The sequence below is a fragment of the Adiantum capillus-veneris genome, chromosome 12 (genome assembly GCF_014529385.1).
Source record: "Adiantum capillus-veneris isolate H3 chromosome 12, ASM1452938v2, whole genome shotgun sequence".
Classification (NCBI taxonomy): Eukaryota; Viridiplantae; Streptophyta; class Polypodiopsida; order Polypodiales; family Pteridaceae; genus Adiantum; species Adiantum capillus-veneris.
Genome location: NC_140942.1, coordinates 156,193,028 through 156,216,544, shown reverse-complemented (window position 1 = coordinate 156,216,544; position 23,517 = coordinate 156,193,028). Strand labels below are relative to the sequence as shown.

The window sequence follows — 23,517 nt, the reverse complement described above, 5'->3', positions numbered from 1 at the left end:
ACTTTGAGTGTGGTCCCATAAGTCTCGCACCGTCATGTGGAGCGTTGCTCAAGTATTACCACTTTTCCGTCTCGGTAAAAAGAGATCTTGCCTTTTCCCCTTGCCGCTCTAATCTCCGGCATTACTTCCTGCATATGAGCGATCTGCGAGAGGGTGAGATCGTCCCCAAGAAAGATGCCAGTCTCTTTAAGAGTTGGTCTTTTCTTCAAGAATGACTTCTTTGCTTCCATGGAGGGAAAACGGAGGATGAGTGCTCTTTCTTTTGAGGTTTCTCCACTGCCTCCATTTTTCTTTATGGTGCCCACTCTCCATGCCCTTGTGTGTGTCGGCTCATGAATCCCCATCAAGGCTGTGAGTTCTTTTGTCTTTAAGACGGCAAATTCTCACATGTAAAGCGTGCACCCTTCTCCTCTGCTCCTCCTCTAATGTCTCGTTAATGATGTTGTTGGGTGTGGACGTGGGCGTTATCTCCTTGTCTTTTCCTTTCTTGGCCACCTTGATCCATTTCTCGGCTTCGTCTGCCTTCTACTGGGTTTTGGTAAGAACATCCACCCAAGAAGTCGTCATTTCTTTGTGCTGTTCTTCTCCCTCTTTGATGGCCCGTACTTCTTCCTTGATCGTGTTGATTTCTTCAATCACCGAGGGTTGCAGTTCGTCCTCTTCGAGTGTGTTTCTTGATCGGGCTTCGGCGAGTTATTTCTTGAGTGACGTGATCTCTTCCTCTTGGGTCATCACTCGGTCTTCCAGCGTGCTTATCTTGCTCTCTTGGATCAGCACACGTCCTTCGAGAATGTTTATTGTGCCCCAGAGATTGCGGTTAATCTTGGTGATGGTCTCCGTCATTTCCTCTTTGCATTTTCGAATGGCATCCTCTAGGGGGTCGTCTTTTTCGTTCGTCTTCCTCATGTTTGATCGCCGTTCGCAAGGGGGTTAGTTGCGCGTGTGCACCCACTCTAGCAGCTAGCGCGGCACTGGATGTATGTGTGCACCCACACTGGCGGCGATCGCGACGAGTGGCGGAGCGCGAGGCGGTGTGGCCCGGTCAATATGTTCAGGTGTGTGTGTGTGTGTGTGTGTGTGTGTGCCTCGAAAACAAAATTGAAGGAGGGGGGGGGGGGGAGGGGGAGGGGGGGTAGAAATGAAATGAAATGTTGTACTAAAGTCCTCAAAAGGCCATAATGACTTATGGGGCTCGAAAGTTAAAAAGTGGTGGGGGCGGGTCCCTTTTTTTTTTTTTTTAACTTCCTACGCGTAGAAGAAGGGGGGGACATCCTACGCGTTAAAATTTTGGGGGGGGGGGGGGGGGGGGAGGGGGGGCAACCCTACGTGTAGAGGAGGTGGGGGTTCATCCTACGCGTAGCACGTGGGGAGGGGGGGGGGGGCTGCCTCTGCTCATTCACGCGTCTCGGCGGGGCTGAAGGCGAAGCGAGGGGGGGGTGGGTTTGCAGAGGCAACGCGAGGAGGGGGAGGCACTGGGCGCGGGGCTGCAGGCGGGCAAGGTTTGCAGGTGGGCACAGCAGCGAGCAAGGTCAGCGAGCAGGGCGAGGGGGCAGAGCGAGCGAGCAAGGCAACGGGGACAGCAGCGAGCAGGGCAGAGAGAGAGAGAGAGAGAGAGAGAGAGAGAGAGAGAGAGAGAGAGAGAGAGAGAGAGAGAGAGAGAGAGAGAGAGAGAGAGATGAGATGCGATGAGATGAAATGATATATTAACGTCTACAAAAGGCCAAAATGACCTATGAGACCAACTGATTACAATGATGAGTCTAGTACCAAGTCTGGGTACAAACAAAGAAAACTACAAACAAAGAACTGATAGGAGTGCTGAGCAATGGTATCATGCCATAAAGGTACAAAGTGGGGATAAGTGTCACCATGATACAATATAGCAGTAGCATGAAGCCTATCTTGATCGACTCTGGGTGTCGTGCTAGAATTCTGTGGATCCTCTGCCGCAATCTCCGCCGGTGCTGCGTGGCTCCCCTCCTCAGTCGCGGTCGTCTCGATCTCCCTAACTCTATAGCTCGATCAATGAGAGTACCGCTGGTGTGTGTATGGGTGGGAACCGAGCTCTGTGATGGTGGTGTCCCCTCTGCCTCTGTGGTACTCAGACTGAAGAAATCTGAGATGCGTCTCTGGGATTGTCTCTATCTTTGCCCATTCAATAGAGCGTCTCTATGTCTCTGTATCTCAAGTAGGAATAATCCGAGACATCTTTGATCCTGATATCTCATGACTCTATCTAACGAGTCAAAACCATCTCTGAATAAACAATGAAAAGCGTCCCCGTATCTCACAGTAGACTGTGCAGCGACATATGTAGTGAAACTTTTTCTCTAGCTCTGCATGGCATAATTGACATATCCTACTGTCTGCTGGTATGCCTCTGAATCTACCTGTCTCAATCCCAAGCTGGTGTGAAGATGTGCGAATCTGGCCTATAGCACATCGTAACCCATGAGATAGATGTGTGTCCATGTAACTGGGCCGTGTGACAAATCCGTCTGTCGTGAGTTGGAGAAGATGCTCTCTATAGAAAACCCTCTTCGTACCCAACTCTCGTGATGGCTCTATCCATGTCTTCTTGCTATCAAGCTGGATAAGATCCTGCCGAATGAGTCTGGTACTCTCCATCCATGTAAGAGCCAAAGATGGTGCATCAAGAGAATACTGGAAAGGGGGCAGCGTGTCCATGCTGAAACCATGCCTCTGAAACCATGAGCTCATCTGTGCATACCAACATGATGTATCTCCCTGTAATGCCAACTGTCTGGATGACTCAAGAGCAAGCCTGGCATACCTGTCCCTGGTGGTGTCCCATAAGCTGTGTACAAATGATACTGATCTGGTTAGTGCCTCAACCTCCATAGGTGGGGCAGCCAGCTCCGCTCGTATGATGTCATGTGGGACTGAGGCTTTGGCTCTAATCAGCCTAGAAATCATAGATATCAAGGGTCTCTCCATATTACTCCATCCAGCACTGTCAACAGACGGTCCCCAAACCTGAACCCCGTAGTGCATAACTGAAGCGACCAAAGTATCGAAAAACCAGAGCTTTGTTCGAGGTTCCTGAAACTGAACCTGCGAACAAATCCTCTCTAAACCGCCTAGGGCTGCATAGGCACGAGTCAATCTAGTGTCTGCTGCCACTTTCAGTGTGAACCTGGGTCCACTAAAGACCACCCCAAGATATGTGTATGCATCAGTGTACTCCATACTGTCCTGACCATATGTGAAAGTAGGTGCGGATCTCCTAACCAACTGTGGCGTGGTATTAAATACCATGACCTTGGTTTTACCAAGGCTGACAGACAATCCACTATCCTCTGCAAAACTATGCAATGCGTCCAAATGTCTCTGCATACCCTCTGGTGAGTCTGATATCAACACGATATCGTCAGCATACAATAAAAGAGGGATCCATGTCCCTGCAAGCTGAGCACCTCTATCTCCTCCTCTGTCAATATAATCAGAGACCTCATCAACATACATACCAAATAAAGTAGAGGACAGTGGGCATCCCTGTTTCACTGCGATAGTGGAGTGAACTATGTCAGATATCCCCTCTGATGTGCGTACATGACCCATCACTGAACTGTACAATGCCATAGTCCCCCATATCAGCTCTGTGGGTACCCCCAATTCCATAAGTCGGCGCATCAATCTGGCCCTCGGCACTGTGTCAAAAGCTTTGCGGAAATCCACAAAGCTGTAGTTTATCCGTCTACCATGTGCTCGACCCTGCTCAATGATAGCTCTGAGTGTAAAGACATGATCTAGTGTGGAGAAACCGATCCTGAAACCAGCCTGCCCAGGTGCCCGTATGCCCATAATCTCTGCCCAACTGCTTAGCCTATGCTCAAGGATGGATGCATATAACCTTGCCAATGTGTGTCCTACCATGATAGTACGGTAATTCCCCGGCACTGTGGGGTCTCCTGTCTTGAAGATAGGTACAATAGTCGATGAGAGAGAGAGAGAGAGAAGAAGAAGGAGAAGAAAACGAAGAAGAAGAGAGTTTTAACGTTGTAGGAAACTATCCCAAGAGAGAAAGAGATAAATGAAATGAAATGAATGTTATATTAACGTCTTCAAAAGGCCAAAATGACCTATGAGACCAAACTGTTACAAAATTGTGAATCTGATACCATGTCTAGGTACAAAAAGACTCGAACAAAAATACTATTGCTACTAGATTCCATCATCATCTGCACTCTGGATGTCAAGAGAGTATGGATCGAATCCTCTGATGTAGTCTTCCTCGATGCTGTGAAGCCCCTCTCCTCAATCGTGGCTGTCTGGATCTCCATAGCTCCAGTGCTCGGTTGCTGAGAGAGAGAAATGAAATGTTATATTAACGTCTTCAATAGGCCAAAATGACCTATGAGACCAAACTTTTACAAAATTGTGAATCTGATACCATGTCTGGGTACAAAAAGACTAGAACAAAAATACTACTACTACTACTAGAATCCATCCTCATCTGCACTCTGGATGTTGAGAGAGTATGGCTCAAATCCTTTGCTGTAGTCTCCGTCGATGTTGTGTAGCCCCTCTTCTCAATCGTGGCCGTCTGGATTTCCGTAGCTCTAGTGCTCGGTCGATAAGAGTGCCGGTAGTGGTCGAATGAGTGTGGGCCGAGCTTTGCAGTGATGGCTGCTCCTTTGGCTGTCCCATATGTAGTGAAAAAAAATCTGTAATCCGTCTCTGGGACTGTCTCTCTCTAGCTCTCCCCAATAAAGTGTCTATATCTGTGTAACTCAAGTAGATATAGCCCAAGACATCTCTGATCCTCATAACTCATGACCCTACAAAAAGGACCAAAACCCCCTCTGAATAAGTAGTGGAAACGGCCCCGAACCTCATAGTACACTTTGCAATGACATATGTAATGTAGCTGTGTCTCTGGCTCTAGCTGGCATAAGCGGCATATCCTCTTGTCTGCTGGTATTCCTCTGAATCTACCAGTCTCAATCTCCAGTTGATGTGAGGATGTGCGTATCTGACCAATGGCACACCGCAAACCATGAGACATATGTGTGTCCATGTAGCTGGGTCGAATCACAAACCCATCTCCTGTGAGGTGGAGAAGATGCTCTCTATAGAAAGCCATCTTCATGCCCAACTCCTGTGGCGGCTCTATCTATGTCCTCCTGGTATCCAGTGGATCAGGTGGTGACGAATGAGTCTAGTAATCTCCACCCGTGTAAGAGACATGGAGGGTGTCTGAAGAGAGTACTGGAAAGGGGGCAGCCTGTCCATGGTGAAGCCATGCATCTGAAACCATGATGTCATTTGTGCATACCAGCATGAAGTGTCCCCCTGAAGAGCTAACTGTCTGGAAGACTCAAGGGCGAGTCTAGCATATCCGTCTCTAGTAGTATCCCACAAGCCGTGCACAAAGGAGACGGATCTGGTAAGCGCCTCAATCTCCATAGGAGGGGCAGCTAGCTTTGCTCAAATGATAGCGTGTGGTACGGAGGCCTTGCCTCTGATGAGTCAAGAGATCATAGATACCAAGGGCCTCTCCATAGGTCTCCAACCATCTTGGCCTATAGAAAATCCCCATAACTACACCGCATACATCATAGCTGAGGCTACGAAAGTATCAAAGAGCCATAACTTCTCCGAGGTTCCTGGACTGGAACCTGCGAACACATCCTCTCCCCTGGTCCACTGTGGTGTGGTGTTAAACACCATAACGTTGGTTTTACCAAGGTTTACAGACAATCCCCTATCCTCTGCAAAACTGTGTAATGCATCCAACTGTCGCTGCATACCCTCTGGTGAGTCAGAGATCAACACAATATCATCAGCATATAACAACAATGGGATCCACGTACCTGCCATCTGGGCACCTCTATCACCCTCTCTGTCAATGTAATCAGACACCTCATCAATATACATACCAAATAGAGTAGGAGACAATGGGCAACCCTGTTTCACCCTATTGGTGGGGTGAACCAAATCAGATACCCCCTCCGGGGTGCGTACATGTCCCATCACCGATCTGTATAGAGCCATAATCCCCCAAATGAACACTATGGGCACCCCCACCTCGTGCAGTCTGCGCATCAATCGAGCTCTCGGTACCATGTCAAATGCTTTGCGGAAATCCACAGAGGTACAATAAATCCGTCTCTCATGTGACCTGCCCTCCTCAATGATGGCTCTGAGTGTCAAAATATGATCAAGGGTGGAGAAACCCCTCTTAAAACCGGCCTGGCCCTTTGCTCGTAAACCCTCACCCCCTGCCCAATTACTCAATTGCTGCTCAAGAATGGATGCATACAACCGTGCCAATGTGTGCCCCAACCATAATAGTGCGGTAATTCCCAGGCTTTGTAGGATCACCTGCTTTGAAGATAGGCACAATAGTAGACAACCTCCAAGTCTCAGGTAATCCCTCACACATGGCACGATTGAACAACACTGCAAGAACCTCTACTAGCATATCTCTAGCATGTATAAAGTGCCCTGCTACTAGACCATCATGATCATATGCCCTGCTGGTCCTCATCCTGTCAATAGCTCTCTTTACCATCTCAATGGTAAAGAAGGTGCTGGTAGGTGGGCATGGATCTGTAGGATCTGGAAGGGGGTCCTGTCCAGGAACTGTATATAACGATGTCGCATATTGGCCCCACACATGAGGAGAAGTAATCACTAGGGGAGGGGAGTGCTCATGAAAGAATCACCATGCCTCTCCTGAGTCTCTACTCAAGAACAATTGATACAAGTCTCGCTCCATCTGGGCCAAATAAGCTCGTTTCTTCCGTCGCACAAGGCGCCGGGAAGGAATCTGAGACTATCTGTAAGTGATGACTCCTAAAAGAAGATCTCTCTCGAGTTGGGCTATCATCTCTCTGCACTCCTCATCATACCAACTATTCTGGGGCATGCTCCCAGAATGTCGCCCCCGACCCGGCTGAGTGTGTGGGTATGCCTCTGATGCTGCACCATGCACTGTCTCAGTCAGTAAAGTGGTGTTGTGCATAGATGGCTATAGATCTCCTCTGTATAAACCGAGTCAGTCTTTGGTGTAAATGTATAACGGATATGTGACTTGCCTCCTGATGTGTGGGGTTCTACTATACTGAAATGAAACGAACAATGTCAAAAGAGCGTGATCCACTGCTACACCCACCGGTCTAGCTCCCACTATGAAATCCTGAATACAAGGAATAAAGCTCGGATGTGCCATAACATAGTCCACTGTACTAGCCCCGTGTCTGTGTGGAAAGCATGTGAAACCGGCTACTCTAGGAAATCGTTGTAAGCCATTAAGTATGGCTAACCCATGTGTGGTGGTCATCTCCGTGAGGTATCTCCCATACTCCGTCTGCTGTCTATCATGTGAGCATTTGTCAAACCCTAAGTCACCTACATCCAACTCTCTAAGCATCTCATCTGAAGTGTCGAAGAAGACTGTCTGAGAGTTGCCCGTTCGGGCATTCAAGTCCCCTAGGAGGATGATATCACCATCCCTAGAAAACTCTCATATATCATCATCAAGTATAGAGAAAGGCGACTGTCCTCTGGGTGCAACATATAATGACGTACTGGGGGGGGAAGTAACATATGGCAATGTATAGAAATCGGCCTGTGTCAGCTCTCAGCCTCACCCACATGTATCTAGCATGATCATCTCTCCGTATAATATGTAGTAGTGGCTGTAACTCCTCCCTAAATAGCACTGCTATTCCTCCTGAACCTCTACTCCCATGCTCAGATCTTGCGACTGTCCTGTGGATTGTCTGTCTCCCATCTGTATCCCACCACATGTGGCATAAGTTGTCCAGGGGCCTGATGAGTCTCTGAGAAGAAAACAACGTCCAACCTCATAGATCCATTACAATTCCAAGTAGCCATCTTCAGTGTGGTCCCATAGGTCTCACAACGTCATGTAGAGTGACGCTCTACAAACACCACCCGACCATGTTTGTAAAAGGCCGTCTTTCCCTTCTCCCTTGCCGCCGTAATCTCTGGCATTACCTCTCTCATATGCGCAAGATGTGAGAGAGTGAGATCATCACCGAGGAAAATACCCGTCTTCTTGAAAGTAGGCCTTTTTCTCAGGAATTTCTTCTTCTCTTCCAAGGAGGGGAAGCGTAGTATGAGAGCTCTCTTTTGAAGATTCTCCCGGGCCACCACTCTTCTTGCCCATTCTCCATGCCTTTGTGTGTGAAGTTTTGTCCACCCCCATCATGGATGTGAGGATTGTGACCTCTTTTCCACATTGTTTATGTCCTTGAGGCCGGTTACCCTCACACGTAGAGCCCGCATCCTCCTCCTCTGTTCCTCTTCGAGGGTCATGTTAATAAGAGTGGGTGTACAAGGAGCTTCCTTACCTTTCCCTTTCTTGGTGACCTCAATCCATTTTTCTGCATCTGCTACTTTCTTTTGTGGTGCGGAGATGACCGCGGCCCATGACTTCTTTTCCTCATCTTCTTAGAAAGCCTGTATTTCTTCTCTCATGGTATTCAATTCTTCCATCATGGATAGCTGAATTTCGCCTTCTTCAAGCTGCCAACTTGTTGCTGCAAGTTCACCTTGGAGAGTTTAAATTGTGGCTTCTTGTGAAGCCGCTTTCTCTTCGACGCGAGAAATCCTTTCGCATAGGTTCTTCTTCTCCTCTTTCCACTCCTCCATCTTTTGGAAGAAGGTTGCCTCCATCTCTTTCTTCCACTCCTTCACTTCAATTTCAAGTGCTGATATCCGCTTGTTGGTAATCAAGAACTTCATGTTGAGAGGGAGGCGGGCTATAGCCACTGGAGAGGCCATGTGAAAGGGGGTCAATGGGTAGTCCAATGGAGGGAGACCGTGAGAGAGAGAGAAAGACTAAAACAACCAAAAAAATATAAGAAACTCTAAAAAGAAACCCTTAAAAACAAAGAAAATCAGCTTTGAAACTTTAAAAAACATATATTTGAAACCCTAAAAACTAGTAAAAAACAGTGGAAAAACCCTAGAAAACGGCAAAAAACAGTTCCGAAACCCCAAAAAACAGCAAGAAACAGTGACGAAACCCTAAAAAACATCAATAAAACAGTTTTGAAACCCTAAAAACACAATGGTGAAACCTTAAAAACCGCAAAAACGAGGTGACAAAACCCTAAAAACAGTGAGAGAGAGTCCAAACCCATGGGGGGGAGAGAGAGAGAGAAATGAAATGTTATATTCACGTCTTCAAAAGGCCAAAATGACCTATGAGAACAATCTATTACAAAATGGTGAATCTAATATCATGTCTGGGTACAAAAGAACTAGATACTACTACTAGAATCCATCCTCATCTGCACGTTGGATATCGAGAGAGTATGGCTCGAATCCTCTGTTGTAGTCTCTGTCGATGCTGTGTAGCCCCTCTCCTCAATCGTGGCCATCTAGATCTCCGTAGCTCCAGTGCTCGGTCGATGAGAGCGCCGGTAGTGGTCGAATGAGTGTGGGCCGAGCTCTGCAATGAAGACTGATCCTCTCACTGTCCCATATCTAGTGAAAAGAAATCTGTAATCTGTCTCTGGGATTGTCTCTCTCTATCTCTCCCCAGTAAAGTGTCTCTATATCTTTGTAACCCAAGTAGATATAGCCCAAGACATCTCTGATCCTCATAACTCATGACCCTAGAGTCTCTGAATAAGCAGTGGAAATGGCCCCGTATCTCATAGTACACTGTGCAATGACATATGTAATGTAGTTGTGGCTCTGGCTCTAACTGGCATAAGTGGCATATCCTGCTGGCTGCTGGTATCCCTCTAAATCTACTAGTCTCAATCTCCAGCTAATGTGAGGATGTGCGTATCTGACCAATGGCACACCGCAAACCATGAGACATGTGTATCCATGTAGCTGGGTCAAATCACAAACCCATCTCTTGTGAGGTGGAGAAGGTGCTCTCTATAGAAAGCCATCTTCATGCCCAACTCCTGTGGCGGCTCTATTCATGTCCTCCTGGTATCCAGCTGGATGAGGTCCTGACGTATGAGTCTAGTAATCTCCACCCGTGTAAGAGACATCGAGGGTGTTTGAAGAGAGTACTGGAAAGGGGGCAGCCTGTCCATGGTGAAACCATGCGTCTGAAACCATGATGTCATCTGTGCATACTTGCATGAAGTGTCCCCCTGAAGAGCTAATTGTCTGGAAGATTCAAGGGCCAGTCTAGCATATCTGTCTCTAGTAGTATTCCACAAGCTGTGCACAAAGGAGACTGGTCACTGATCTGGTAAGCGCCTCAATCTCCATAGGAGGGGCAACTAGCTTTGCTCGAATGATAGCGTGGGGTATGGAGGCCTTGGCTCTGATCAGTTGATAAGGTTGCTCAACCTCAACCTTATCAACGGCACCATCCCGCCCACCCTCTCAAACTGCAGCAGCCTAAAGTGGCTAACTATTTCAAATTCAAACAACCGTCTCACAAGTCACATTCTGCCGGAGTTGGGGCTTATGCCAAGAATCAATTTTCTGCATCTCAACAGCAATTCATTGTCGGGCACAATACTGCCTACACTTGGGAACTCGAGGTATCTATCGTGGGTTGATCTCAGCGGCAACGAGCTAGATGGGGCCGGTGAGGTGGTTATGTGACACCGAAAGCTTTTTGTGGTAAGGAAAATGTTTCATTATACTTTCTTTGGATTGAAGGGAGCTTTGGACTAAAGGGAACTCTTTGTCCTTGGACGGGAGAGAACTACCCTAGGCTAGGAAGCCAACTTACCTTAAATTGAAGGGAGCTAAGCTATTTAGGATCCTTTGGACAGGAAGCTGTCAAGAAAGCTTTCCTTTGGGAGCTACTTTTCTTCAGACTGAAGGGAGCTCTTTCATTGATGTCTAATCATGTTAATTTGGACTGAAGAGAGCTCTTTCATTGATGTCGTCTTATCATGTTAATTTGGACTGAAGCGAGCTCTTTCATTGATATCTTATCATGTTAATCTGGACAGAAGGGATTTGCTCTCTTCTCTCTTGTTAGACTAAAAAAATCTTACTTTTCATCCCATATCACTGAAAGCATCCTGCCCTTCTTTTGTGGTCCTTCTCTCAAGAAGTTGCTGCTCGCAGATAATGAATTGTCTGGGGCAGTGCCCTTGGATGGTTTAACCTTGTCACATTAGATATCATAATTTTGTGAAGGGCAAAGCCATTGGCCGTCTTGCCTTACCTGTAGGAAGGAGTGGGCCAATCTCATTTCATTGAGGGAGAAGACCTGACATCTGCTCAGCAAGAAGCCAACTGTGGTTGTTGGTTCTCACCTTTTCAACGGCACGGGACAATTCTACCCACCTTGGCAAATTGCAACTTAGAGTAGCTCGCTCTCCTCACAAGAAACCTCTTTACATCACAGGCAGCATTCCTTCAGTGGTCTCGTGCTGGCGAATCAATTACTTGCTTTTGGGCCCTTGTCCGGCACCATCCCACCCACCCTCTCAAACTGCAGCAGCCTAAAGTGGCTAAATATTTCAAACAACCGTCTCACAAGTTACATTTTTCCAGAGCTAAGGCTTATGCAAAGAATCAATTTTCTGCACCTTGGCAACAATTCATTATCAGACACAATTCCACCCACACTTGGAAACTGCAAGTATCTGGTGTGGTTGGATCTTAGCAGCAATGAGCTAGAGGGCATCATCCTCCGTGAACTGACCGAGCAAGCAGGGAAGGTGATAAAAGGAATGCTCAACATTGGTTTGCGATTCAGGTATTTTAAGTATCTGTACGGAGATCTATGCACAGAGTATGGCTTGGGTTCAATGCTTACCATGAGAAGAGTTCACCCCTTAAGGCTAAGCAAAATTCCAAACTTCCAGAGCGGAGATGCAACCTTAACGTTTCTATGCAGACATTGCACCATACTACATCCCTAACCCTCTAGGATCCAGTGAAGGTAGCCTAACATTCTTTGATGTTGGCCAAAACAAGCTTGTAGGCACTATTCCAGAGGACTATGGTAGCCTAATCTACCCCAGGTGCTTGCATTATTACATAACAACCTCACTGGCACCATCCCTTTCAGCCTAGGCAACTTGGTCCAATGCTCCAAAAACCACCTAGACCATAACCACCTTCAAGGCCCTATCCCCTTTGGACTATCAAGGCTGGAGATCATAAATCAGATTGATTTGTTAAACAAAAACCTATCCGGATTTGCGACTTTGGCAAGCTCTCTACCTTTCCAGCTTCCAGCTTCGCCAACAATCCTTATCTGTGTGTTGCACACCTCTCCCACCATGCTAGGCACCGTCTCGGATCTGAATCGCCGATGGTGGCTCAAGGACAAGCTGTCCATGGAGGTATGGGAACTGTTTGATGTGTGAGAGAGAGAGAGAGAGAGAGAGAGAGAGAGAGAGAGAGAGAGAGAGAGAAATGAAATGAAATGAAATGTTATATTAACGTCTTCAAAAGGCCAAAATGACCTATGAGACCAATGAGTTACAAAATAGTGAATCTAATACCATGTCTGGGTACAAAAGAACTAGAAAAGAACTAGAAGTGGAACAAAATACTACTACTACTACTACAATCTAAAACTACGTGGGTGTAGCAGCTGATACAATAGGTACCCGGTAAACTGGATATAACAGTGTGTGAAACAAAGATGGAAGAAATGGTGAGGATCCATCCTCATCTGCACTCTGGATGTGGAGAGAGTATGGCTCGAATCTTCTGTTGTAGTCTCCGTCGATGCTGTGTAGCTCCTCTCCTCAGTCGCGGTCGTCTGTATCTCTGTAGCTCCAATGCTCGGTCGATGAGAGTGCCAGTAGTGGTCGAATGAGTGTGGGACGAGCTCTGCAGTGGTGGCTGCTCCTCTGGCTGTCCCATATCTAGTGAAAAGAAATCTGTAATGTGTCTCTGGGACTGCCTCTCTCTAGCTCTCCCCAGTAAAGTGTCTCTATACCTGTGTAACTCAAGTAGATATAGTCCAAGACATCTCTGATCCTCATAACTCATGACCCTAGATAGAGGACCAAAACCCTCTCTGAATAAGCAGTGGAAACGCCCCCGTATCTCATAGAACACTGTGCAATGACATATGTAGTGCAACTCTGTCTCTGGCTCTCTCTCGCATAATCGGCATATCCTGCTGTCTGCTGGTATCCCTCTGAATCTACCAGTCTCAATCTCGAGCTGATGTGAGGATGTGCGTATCTGACCAATGGCACAACGCAAACCATGAGACATATGTGTGTCCATGTAGCTCGGTCGAATCACAAACCCATCTCCTGTGAGGTGGAGAAGATGCTCTCTATAGAAAGCCATCTTCGTGCTCAACTCCTGAGGCGGCTCTATCCATGTCCTCCTGGTGTCGAGCTGGATCAGGTCCTGACGAATGAGTCTAGTGATCTCCACCCGTGTAAGAGACAGCGAGGGTGCCTGAAGAGAATACTGGAAAGGGGGCAACCTGTCCATGGTGAAGCCATGCGTCTGAAACCATGAAGTCATCTGTGCATACCAGCATGAAGTGTCCCCCTGTAGAGCTAACTGTCTGGAAGACTCAAGGGCCAGTCTAGCATATCTGTCTCTAGTAGTATCCCATAGGCTGTGCACAAAGGACACTGATCTGGTAAGCGCCTCAATCTCCATGGGGGGGGCAGCTAGCTCTGCTCGAATGATCGCGTGAGGTACGGAGGCCTTGGCTCTAATCAATCGGGAGATCATAGATACCAAGGGCCTCTCCATACGTCTCCAACCATCCTGGCCTACAGAAGGTCCCCAAACGTGTACCCCATACATCATAGCTGAGGCTACTAAAGTATCAAAGAGCCATAACTTTGTCCGAGGTTCCTGGAACTGAACCTGCGAACACATCCTTTCCAAGCCTCCCAAGGCCGCATAAGCTCTGGTCAGTCTAGTCTCTGCTGCTCTCCCCAAAGAAAACCTCGGCCCAGTGAAGACTATCCCAAGGTAAGTGTATGCATCTGTATACTCCACAATCTCTTGACCATACGTGAAGGTCGGTGCCGATCTCCTGATCCACTGCGGTGTGGTGTTAAACACCATGACCTTGGTTTTACCAAGGTTTACAGACAATCCACTATCCTCTGCAAAACTGTGTAATGCATCCAACTGTCGCTGCATACCCTCTGGTGAGTCAGAGATCAAGACAATATCATCAGCATATAACAACAATGGGATCCACGTCCCTGCCAGCTGGGCACCTCTATCACCCTCTCTGTCAATGTAATCAGACACCTCATCAACATACATACCAAATAGAGTAGGAGACAATGGGCAACCCTGTTTCACCCCGATAGTGGAGTGAACTAAGTCAGATATCCCCTCTCGGGTGCGTACATGTCCCATCACTGATCTGTATAAAGCCATAATCCCCCAAATCAACACTGTGGGCACCCCCATCTCCTGCAGTCTGCGCATCAGTCGAGCTCTCGGTACCATGTCAAATGCTTTGCGGAAATCCACAAAGCTACAATAAATCCGTCTCCCATGTGACCTGCCCTCCTCAATGATAGCTCTGAGTGTCAGAATATGGTCAAGAGTGGAGAAACCCCTCCTGAAACCTGCCTGTCCCTTTGCCCGTACACCCTCACCCTCTGCCCAGTTACTCAACTGCTGCTCAATAATGGATGCATACAATCGTGCCAGTGTGTGTCCAACCATAATAGTGCGGTAATTTCCAGGCTCTGTAGGATCACCTGCCTTGAATATAGGCACAATAGTAGACAACCTCCAAGTCTCAGGTAATCCCTCACACATGGCACGATTGAACAACACTGCAAGAACCTCCATTAGCATATCCCTAGCATGTATAAAGTGCTCCGCTACTAGACCGTCATGATCGTAAGCCCTCCTGGTCCTCATCCTGTCAATGGGTCTCTTTACCATCTCAGTGGTAAAGAAGGTGCTCGTAGGTGGACATGGCTCTGTAGGATCTGGAAGGGGATCCTGCCCAGGAACCGTATATAACGATGTCGCATACTGGCCCCACACATCAGGAGAAGTAATCACTGGGGGAGGGGAGTGCTCATGGAAGAGTCGCCATGCCTCGCCTGAGTCTCTACTCAAGAACAACTGATACAAGTCTCGCTCCATCTGGGCCAGGTAAGCTCGTTTCTTCTTTGGCACAAGGCGCCGGAAAGCAATCCGCGACTGTCTGTAGGTGATGACTCCTAAATGAAGATCCCTCTGAAGCTGGGCTCTCATCTCTCTGCACTCCTCATCATACCAACTATTCTGGGGCATGCTCCCAGAATGTCGCCTCCGATCCGGTTGAGTGTGTGGGTATGCCTCTGATGCTGCATCATGTAGTGTCTCAGTCAGTAAAGTAGTGCACTCCTCTACTGAGAGGCCTGGAGCAACTGTGCATAGACGATCCCAGATCGCCTCTGTATAAACCGAGTCAGTCTCTGGTGTAAATGTATAACGGGTGTGTGACCTGCCTCCTGATTTCTGGGCTGTACTAAACTGAAAAGATACGGACAGTGTCAAGAGAGCATGATCCACTGCTACGCCCACTGGTCTGGCTCCCACTGTGAAATCTTGAATACAAGGAATAAAGCTCGGCTGTGTCATAACATAGTCCACTGTACTGGCCCCATGTCTGTGTGGAAAGCATGTGAAGCCTGCTGCTCCAGGAAACCGCTGTAAGCCATTAAGTATGGCTAGCCCATGTGTAGTCGTCATCTCCGTGAGGTATCTCCCATACTCAGTCTGCTCTCTGTCATGTGAACATCTGTCAAACCCCAGCTCACCCACATCCAACTCTCTAAGCATCTCATCTGAAGTGTCGTAGAAGACTGTCTGACAGTTGCCCGTTCGAGCATTGAAGTCTCCTAGGAGGATGATATCACCATCCCTAGAAAACTCCCATATATCATCATCTAGAATTGAGAAAGGCGATTGCCCTCTGGATACAGCATATACTGACGTACTGGGGGGGAAGTAACATATAGCAATATATAGAAATCGACTTGTGTCAGCTCTCAGCCTCACCCACATGTATCTAGCCTGATCATCTCTCCGTACAATATGTAGTAGTGGCTGTAGCTCCTCCCTAAACAACACCGCTACTCCTCCTGAACCTCTACTCCCATGCTCAGATCTCGTGACTGTTCTGTGGGCTGTCTCCCATTTGTATCCCACCACATGTGGCAACAGTTGGCCAGGGGCCTGGTGAGTCTCTGAAAAGAAAACAATGTCCTTGTCTCTGAAACTGTCCTCAAAGGCACCAACATCCAACCTCATAGACCCATTACAATTCCAAGTCGCCATCCTCAATGTGGTCCCATAGGTCTCGCACCGTCATGTAGAGCGCCGCTCTACAATCACCACCCGACCATCTCTGTAAAAGGCCATCTTCCCCTTCTCCCTTGCCGCTTGAATCTCGAGCATTACTTCTCTCATATGCGCAAGTTGTGAGAGAGTGAGGTCATCGCCTAAGAAAATACCTGTCTTCTTGAGAGTAGGTCTCTTCCTCAAGAATTCCTTCTTCTCTTCCAATGAAGGGAAGCGTAGTATGAGAGCTCTTTCCTTTGAAGATTCTCCGGGGCCCTCACTCTTGTTGCCCACTCTCCATGCCTTTGTGTGTGAAGGCTTCTCCACCCCCATCATTGATGTGAGGCTTGTGACCTCTTTTTCCACATTGTTTGTCCTTGAGGCCGGTTACCCTCACATGTAGAGCCCGCACCCTCCTTCCTTGTTCCTCTTCGAGGGTCATGTTGATAAGAGTGGGTGTACAAGGAGCTTCCTTACCTTTCCCTTTCTTGGCAACCTCAATCCATTTTTCGGCCTCCTCTACTTTCTTTTGCGTTTCGGAAATGATCGCGGCCCATGACTTCTTCTCCTCATTGATGTTGTCAATTTCTTCCCTCAAAGAGGGCTGAAATTCCCCCTCTTCAAGCCCATTTTTTGACCGTGTTTCCAACACTTCTTTGTGGAGGTCCAAAATGCTATTCTCCAACGTGGCGATCTTGTTGAGAGAGAGAGAGAGAGAGAGAGAGAGAGAGAGAGAGAGAGAGAGGGAAATGAAATGTTATATTAACGTCTTCAAAAGGCCAAAGTGACCAAAGAGAACAGGAAGTTACAATGCGGTGTATCTGATACCAAGTCAGATTAACAAAATAAATCCAACTAGGGATAACAAGATATAAATACTGCGGAATCTTAAACTAAGCGGGTAGGCATGAAAGGCGAATAGGTGTGAAAGGCGAAAGGTGTGAGATGTGTGAACTGAGCTATACAATGTGTAGACAATTTGGGAGGGAAGTAGAGATCTATCTTCATAGAGATCCATCTTCATCTGCACTCTGGACGACGAAAAAGTATGGCTGGAATCCTTTGCTGTAGCCTCCTTCGAAACTGTGTAGCTCCTCTTCTCCATCGGGGTCGTCTAGATCTCCCTAGCTCCAATGCTTGCTCAATGAGAATGCCAGTAGTGCGGGTAGACCTCTCCACTGTTGGTTGCTCCTCTGTATGTTCTTCTGGGTGTACAGTATCTAGTGTAAAGAAATCTGTGATTTGTCTTTGGGGTTGTCTCTCTTCAGCTCTCCTCAGTAAAGTTTCTCTATGCCTGTGTAGATCAATTAGATATAGCCGAAGACATCTCCGATCCTCGTATCTAATGACCTTAAATAGAGGCCCAAAACCTTCTCTGAATAGACAATGAAAACGGCCTCATATCTCATAGTACACTGTGCAGTGACATATGTAATGTACCTCTGTCTCTGGCTCTAGATGGCATAAGCGGCATATCCTGCTATCTGTTGGTGTCCCTCTGAATCTGCCAGTCTCAATCTCGAGCTGATGAGTGGACGTTCGTATCTGGCCAATGGCACATCGCACACCATGAGAAAAATGCCTGTCCATATAGCTAGGTCTAATCACAAACCCATTCCCCGTGAGGTGGAGAAAATGCTCTCTACAAAAAGACATCTTTGTGCCCAACTCGTGTATCGGCTCTATCCATGTCCTCCTCGTGTCCAGTTGGATCAGATCCTGACGAATGAGTCTATTAATCTCTACCCGCGTCAAAGACCTCAAGGGTGCCTATAGAGAGTATTGAAAAGGAGGAAACCTGTCCATGGTGAAACCATGTGTCTGAAATCATGATGCCATCTGTGCATACCAGCATGATGTATCGCCATTAAGAGCTAATTGTCTGGAGGACTCTAGAGCCACCCTGACATATCTGTCTCTGATAGTATCCCACAGACTGTGTACAAAGGAGACTAATCTAGTCAATGCCTCAATCTCCATAGGGGCGGCAGCTAATTCCGCTCGAATGATACCATGTGGTACGGAAGCCTTGGCTCTAATCAGCCGAGAGATCATGGATACCAGGGGCTTCTCCATACGCCTCCAACCCTCCTGGCCTACAGAAGGTCCCCAAACCTGCACCCCATATAACATAGTAGAGGCAACCAGAGTATCAAAGAGCCATAACTTTGTCCTAGGTTCCTGGAACTGAACCTGCGAACACATCCTCTCCATTCCTCCCAGAGCCGCACCAGCTCTTGTTAGTCTAGTCTCTGCTGCTCTTCTCAAGGAAAATCCCTGGCATGTATAAAGTGCTCCGATACTAGACCGTCATGATCATATGCCTTCCTGGTCTTCATTCTGTCGATGGCCCTTTCTACCATCTCAGGTGTAAAGAAAGTGCTCTTAGCTGGGCAAGGCTTGGTAGGGTTTGGAAGGGGTTCCTGTCCAGGAACTGTATATAATGATGTCGCATATTGGCCCCACACCTGAGGTGAAGTAATCACTGGGGGAGGGGGGTGCTCATGGAAGAGACGCCATGCCTCTCCTGAGTCCCTACTCAAGAACATTTGATACGAGTCTCGCTCCATTTGGGCTAGGTAAGCTCGCTTCTTCCGTCGCACAAGGCGTCGGAAAGCAATCTGAGACTGTGTAAGTGATGAATCCTAAAAGAAGATTTCTCTGAAGCTGGTCTCTCATCTCTCTGCACTCTTCATCATACCAACTATTCTGGGGCATGCTCCCAGAATGTCGTCTCTTGCCCGGCTAAGTGTGTGGGTATGCCACTGATGCAGCCCCATGCAATGTCTCAGTCAGTAGCGTGGTGCACTCCTCCACTGAGAGGCCTGTACCATTTGTGCCAGCTGTGCCTTCCAATAGACGGTCCCAGATCTCCTCTGAATAAACGAAATCAGTCTTTGGAGTAAATGTATAGCGGGTGTGTGACCTGCCTCCTGATGTCTGGGTTGTACTATATTGAAATTTAACGGATAGTGTCAAGAGAGCATGACCTACTGCTATGCCCATTGGCCTGGCTCCCACTGTGAAATCCTGAATGCAAGGGATAAAGCTCGGTTTTGTCATAACATAATCCACTGTACTGGACCCATGTCTATGTGGAAAGCATGTGAAACCGGCTGCTCCAGGAAATCGGTGTAAGCCATTAAGTATAGCTAATCCATGTGTAGTCGTCATTTCCATGAGGTATCTCCCATACTCCGTTTGCTCTCTGTCATCTGAGCATCTGTCAAGCCCCAACTCACCCACATCCAGCTCTCTAAGCATCTCATTTGAATTGTCGTAGAAGACTGTCTGCGAGTTGCCCGTTCGGGCATTCAAGTCCCCTAGGAGAATAATATCACCATCCCTAGAAAACTCCCAAATGTCATCATCTAGGATAGAGAAAGGCGCTTGCCCTCTGGATGCGGCATACATTGATGTACTGGGAGGAAAGTAACATATGGCAATATATAGGAATCGACCTGTGTCAGGTCTCAGTCTCACCCACATATATCTAGCATGATCATCTCTTCGTACAATATGCAGTAATGGTTGTAGTTCCTCTCTGAATAGCACTGCTACTCCTCCTGAACCTCTACTCCCGTGCTCAGATCTCGCATTCTCCTGTGAGCTGTTTCCCATCTGTATCCCACCACATGTGGCATTACCTGTCCAGGGGCCTGATGAGTCTCTGAGAAGAACACAATATCCTTGTCTTTGAAACTCTCCTCAAATGCACCCACGTCCAACCTCATAGACCCATTATAGTTCCAGATAGCCATCTTCAGTGTGGTCCCATAGGTCTCGCACCGTCATGCAGTACGCTGTTCTAAAATCACCACCCGTCCATCTCTGTAGAAGGCTATCTTTCCCTTCTCCCTTGCCGCTGTTCTAAAATCACCACCCATCCATCTCTGTAGAAGGCTATCTTTCCCTTCTCCCTTGCCGCTGTAATCTCTGGCATTACCTCTCTTATATGTGCGAGTTGTGAGAGAGTCAGGTCATCACCGAGGAAAATACGTGTCTTTTTGAGAGTAGGCCTCTTCCTCAAGAATTCCTTCTTCTCTTCCAACGAGGGGAAGCGCAGTATGAGAGCTCTCCCCTTTGAAGAGTCTCCCGTGCCATCACTTTTCTTACCTACCCTCCATGCCTTTGTGTGCAAAGGCTTTTCCATCCCCATCATGGATGTAAGGCTTGTGACCTCTTTCTCCACATTGTTTATGTCCTTGAGACCGGTACTCTCACATGCAGTGCTCGCATCCGCCTTCTTTGTTCCTCTTCGAGAGTCATGTTGATAAGCGTCGGTGTACAAGGAGTTTCTTGACTTTTCCCTTTCTTGGCGACCTCAATCCATTTTTCAGCCTCGTCCGCCTTTTTCTGTGTCCTTGTTATCATCTCCGCCCATGAAGATGTCTTTGCCACACTCAGTTTCTCTTCCTCTGTGATCATCCTTACCTGTTCCTTAATTTCCTTGATTTCATCTATTACCGAGGGTTGAAATTCGCCTTCCTGTAGTCAATTGCTTACTCTATCAGCAAGCTCTTGTTTAAGGGCTGAGACTTCTTTTTTGAGTACCCGTATCTCGGCGTTTGGGTTCTCCTGTTTGAGGGCTGAGACTTCTTCTTTGAGTGTCTGTATTTCTGCGTTAAGGCTCTCTTTCTCCTTCTTCCACTGTGCGCCCTCATTGAAGACCATCTGAAGGAGGTTGGCCTTCTCCTTCCACCATCCTTCCATCTCTGTTTGACACTCCTTCATTTCCCTCTCCATCTGCGCCATCCGCTTATTCGTGAGCATGAAGGTTGCCTTTGCTCGCGGCTTGCAAACAGGTGAGACATTGGCGGCTTCCATGTCCTGTGCAGGGTCTTCTTCAAGTGGATCCATTACGGTGAGGCCCAAAGAATCAGAGAGAGAGAGAGAGAGAGAGAGAGAGAGAGAGAGAGAGAGAGAGAGGTGCGATAGATAGGTTGAGAGGGGTGGGGGGGGGGGGGGGGGGCGCGATAGACAGATAGGGGGGGGGAAAGGGGGGCAATAGACTGAGGGGGGGCGCGATAGATAGGGGGAGGGGGAATAGTTAAAAAAATTAAAGTTAAATTAAATTAAATAGGGAGGGGGGGGGGGTGTGATAGACGGAGGAGAGGGGCGATAGACTGAGGAGGGGGGTTAAAAGTAACATTAAATTAAAAATTAAAAAAGGGGGGGGGGGGGGGGGGGGGGGGGGGGGAAAGGGGGGCAATAGACTGAGGGGGGGCGCGATAGATAGGGGGAGGGGGAATAGTTAAAAAAATTAAAGTTAAATTAAATTAAATAGGGAGGGGGGGGGGGTGTGATAGACGGAGGAGAGGGGCGATAGACTGAGGAGGGGGGTTAAAAGTAACATTAATTTAAAAATTAAAAAAGGGGGGGGGGGAGTGATAGACTGAGGAGGGGGGGGGGGGGGGGGGGGCAGCGCGAGAGAGTGAGGGAGGGAGGGAGTAGCAGCAGGGGGTGGGGGCGCGGGGAGGGGGTGCGGGAGAGCACGCGTGAGAGAGAGAGGGTGCGGGAGAAGTAGGGGGGAAGCGCGAGGGGCAGGTGCAGCAGGGGGTGCGGGGAGAGAGAGAGAGAGAGAGAGAGAGAGAGAGAGAGAGAGAGAGAGAGAGAGAGAGAGAGAGAGAGAGAGAGAGAGAGAGAGAGAGAGAGAGAGATGAAATGATATATTAACGTCTTCAAAAGGCTAAAGTGACCTATGAGACAAAAGAGTTTACAAATGGTGAATCTGATACAATGTCTTTGTAAAAGACTGAAAATTGAAAGTGAACTGAGCTAAAATGAAATGAAATGTTTTAGTAAACGTCTTCAAAAGGCCAAAATGACCTATGAGACCAAACTGATACAATCCTTGTGGATCTAATCCAATGTTTGGGTACAAAAATAAAATGAAATGAAGTAAAGTAAAAGACTAAACTAAAAGACTAAAAAGTCAAACTAAAAATCATGATCTCATCATCACACGCCCGAGGATGCTTGACATCGGGCATTGTCCGAGAAAGTATTGCATCGGTCGCTGAAGAGCTTCGTCAATGTCCACCTCTGTAAATAGTCGTACTAGGCGTCTCCCATGTCGTGCTAGAATAGTCTCGATTCTCTGGTGGAGCCTCCATGTATGTCTTGGTCGCCCCCGTAGACGTGGGCGTCTAGCTCTCCCAAGCTCAATGGCTCTGTCCACTAATATACCTTTGGTAGCAGTGGGCTCTGAAGTCTGTTGTGAAGTATGCTCATTCGGCTGTTGAGTCCCTGCTCTAAAGAAGTTAGTGATCTCCCTCTATTTAATGTCTCCCACTACTTGGTCTCCTCAAGAGACTCTCCCTGTGTCTGCGCAGCTCTAGTAAAAACAACCCAAGGCATCTCTAATCCTGATATCTCATGACTCTAGCCAACGGTCCAAAGCCCTCTCTCAATAGACAGCGAAAGCGGCCATATCACATAGTATACCGGACAATGAAAAATGGGATGTAACTGTGTCTTTGGCTCTATTTGACACAACTGGCATATCTTGGCCTCTGCTAGTACTCTCCTGAATTTTCCAGCCTCAATCTCTAGCTGATGCAATGATGTGCGCATTTGACTAATAGCACATCGTATCCTTTAGGATAAATGAGTGTCCATATAGGCCCGTCTGATCACATATCCATCCTCTATTAGTGGAGGAGATGCTCTCTATAGAAATCCATTTTCGTGCCCAACTCTTGTACTGGATGTATCCATGTGCTTCTGGTATCTAGTTGAATCAAATCCTGACGTACAAGTCTAGTGGTCTTTGTCCGTGCTAGAGAAAGGGAGGGTGCATCCAAGGAGTAGTGGAATGGAGGCAGACTATCCATGTTGAAGCCGCTGGAGAGAGAGAGAGAGAGAGAGAGAGAGAGAGAGAGAGAGAGAGAGAGAGAGAGAGAGAGAGAGAGAGAGAGAGAGAAAATGAAATGAAATGAAATGTTATATTAACGTCTTCAACAGGCCATAGTGACCTATGAGACCAGAAAGCTACAAGGTGGTGGATCTGATACAAAGTCAGAGTAACAAAATAACCTAACAACAGTACAAAACAAAAACAAAGATATATAATATGGGATTCTAGATTGGTTGATGTGAGCTAAGGAGAAAACTAAGCAAAAATGGGGGCTTGTTGGGATAGCTGAATCACAAAAGATCTAGCATCGGTCGTTGGTGAATCTCATCAATTTCCTCCATGGTTAGTAGTCTGACCGGGCGTCGTGCATGCTTGGCCAGCGTGCTCCGAATATTTTGACGTAGCCTCCGTCGATGCTGTGTAGCCCTCCGCAGTCG

General features: G+C 47.6%; 1 protein-coding gene and 2 pseudogenes across 2 annotated transcripts in view; 1 reads left to right on the top strand and 2 right to left on the bottom strand.

Annotated features, from left to right (window-relative positions):
• URE (urease) overlaps positions 1-23,517 on the top strand; it is a 225,361-nt gene that overhangs the window by 84,370 nt on the left and 117,474 nt on the right. The gene's annotated exons all lie outside the window — the stretch shown is intronic.
• LOC147446734 (uncharacterized) lies at positions 4,507-5,107 on the bottom strand (annotated as a pseudogene).
• On the bottom strand, positions 9,197-13,797 carry LOC147446733 (uncharacterized; annotated as a pseudogene).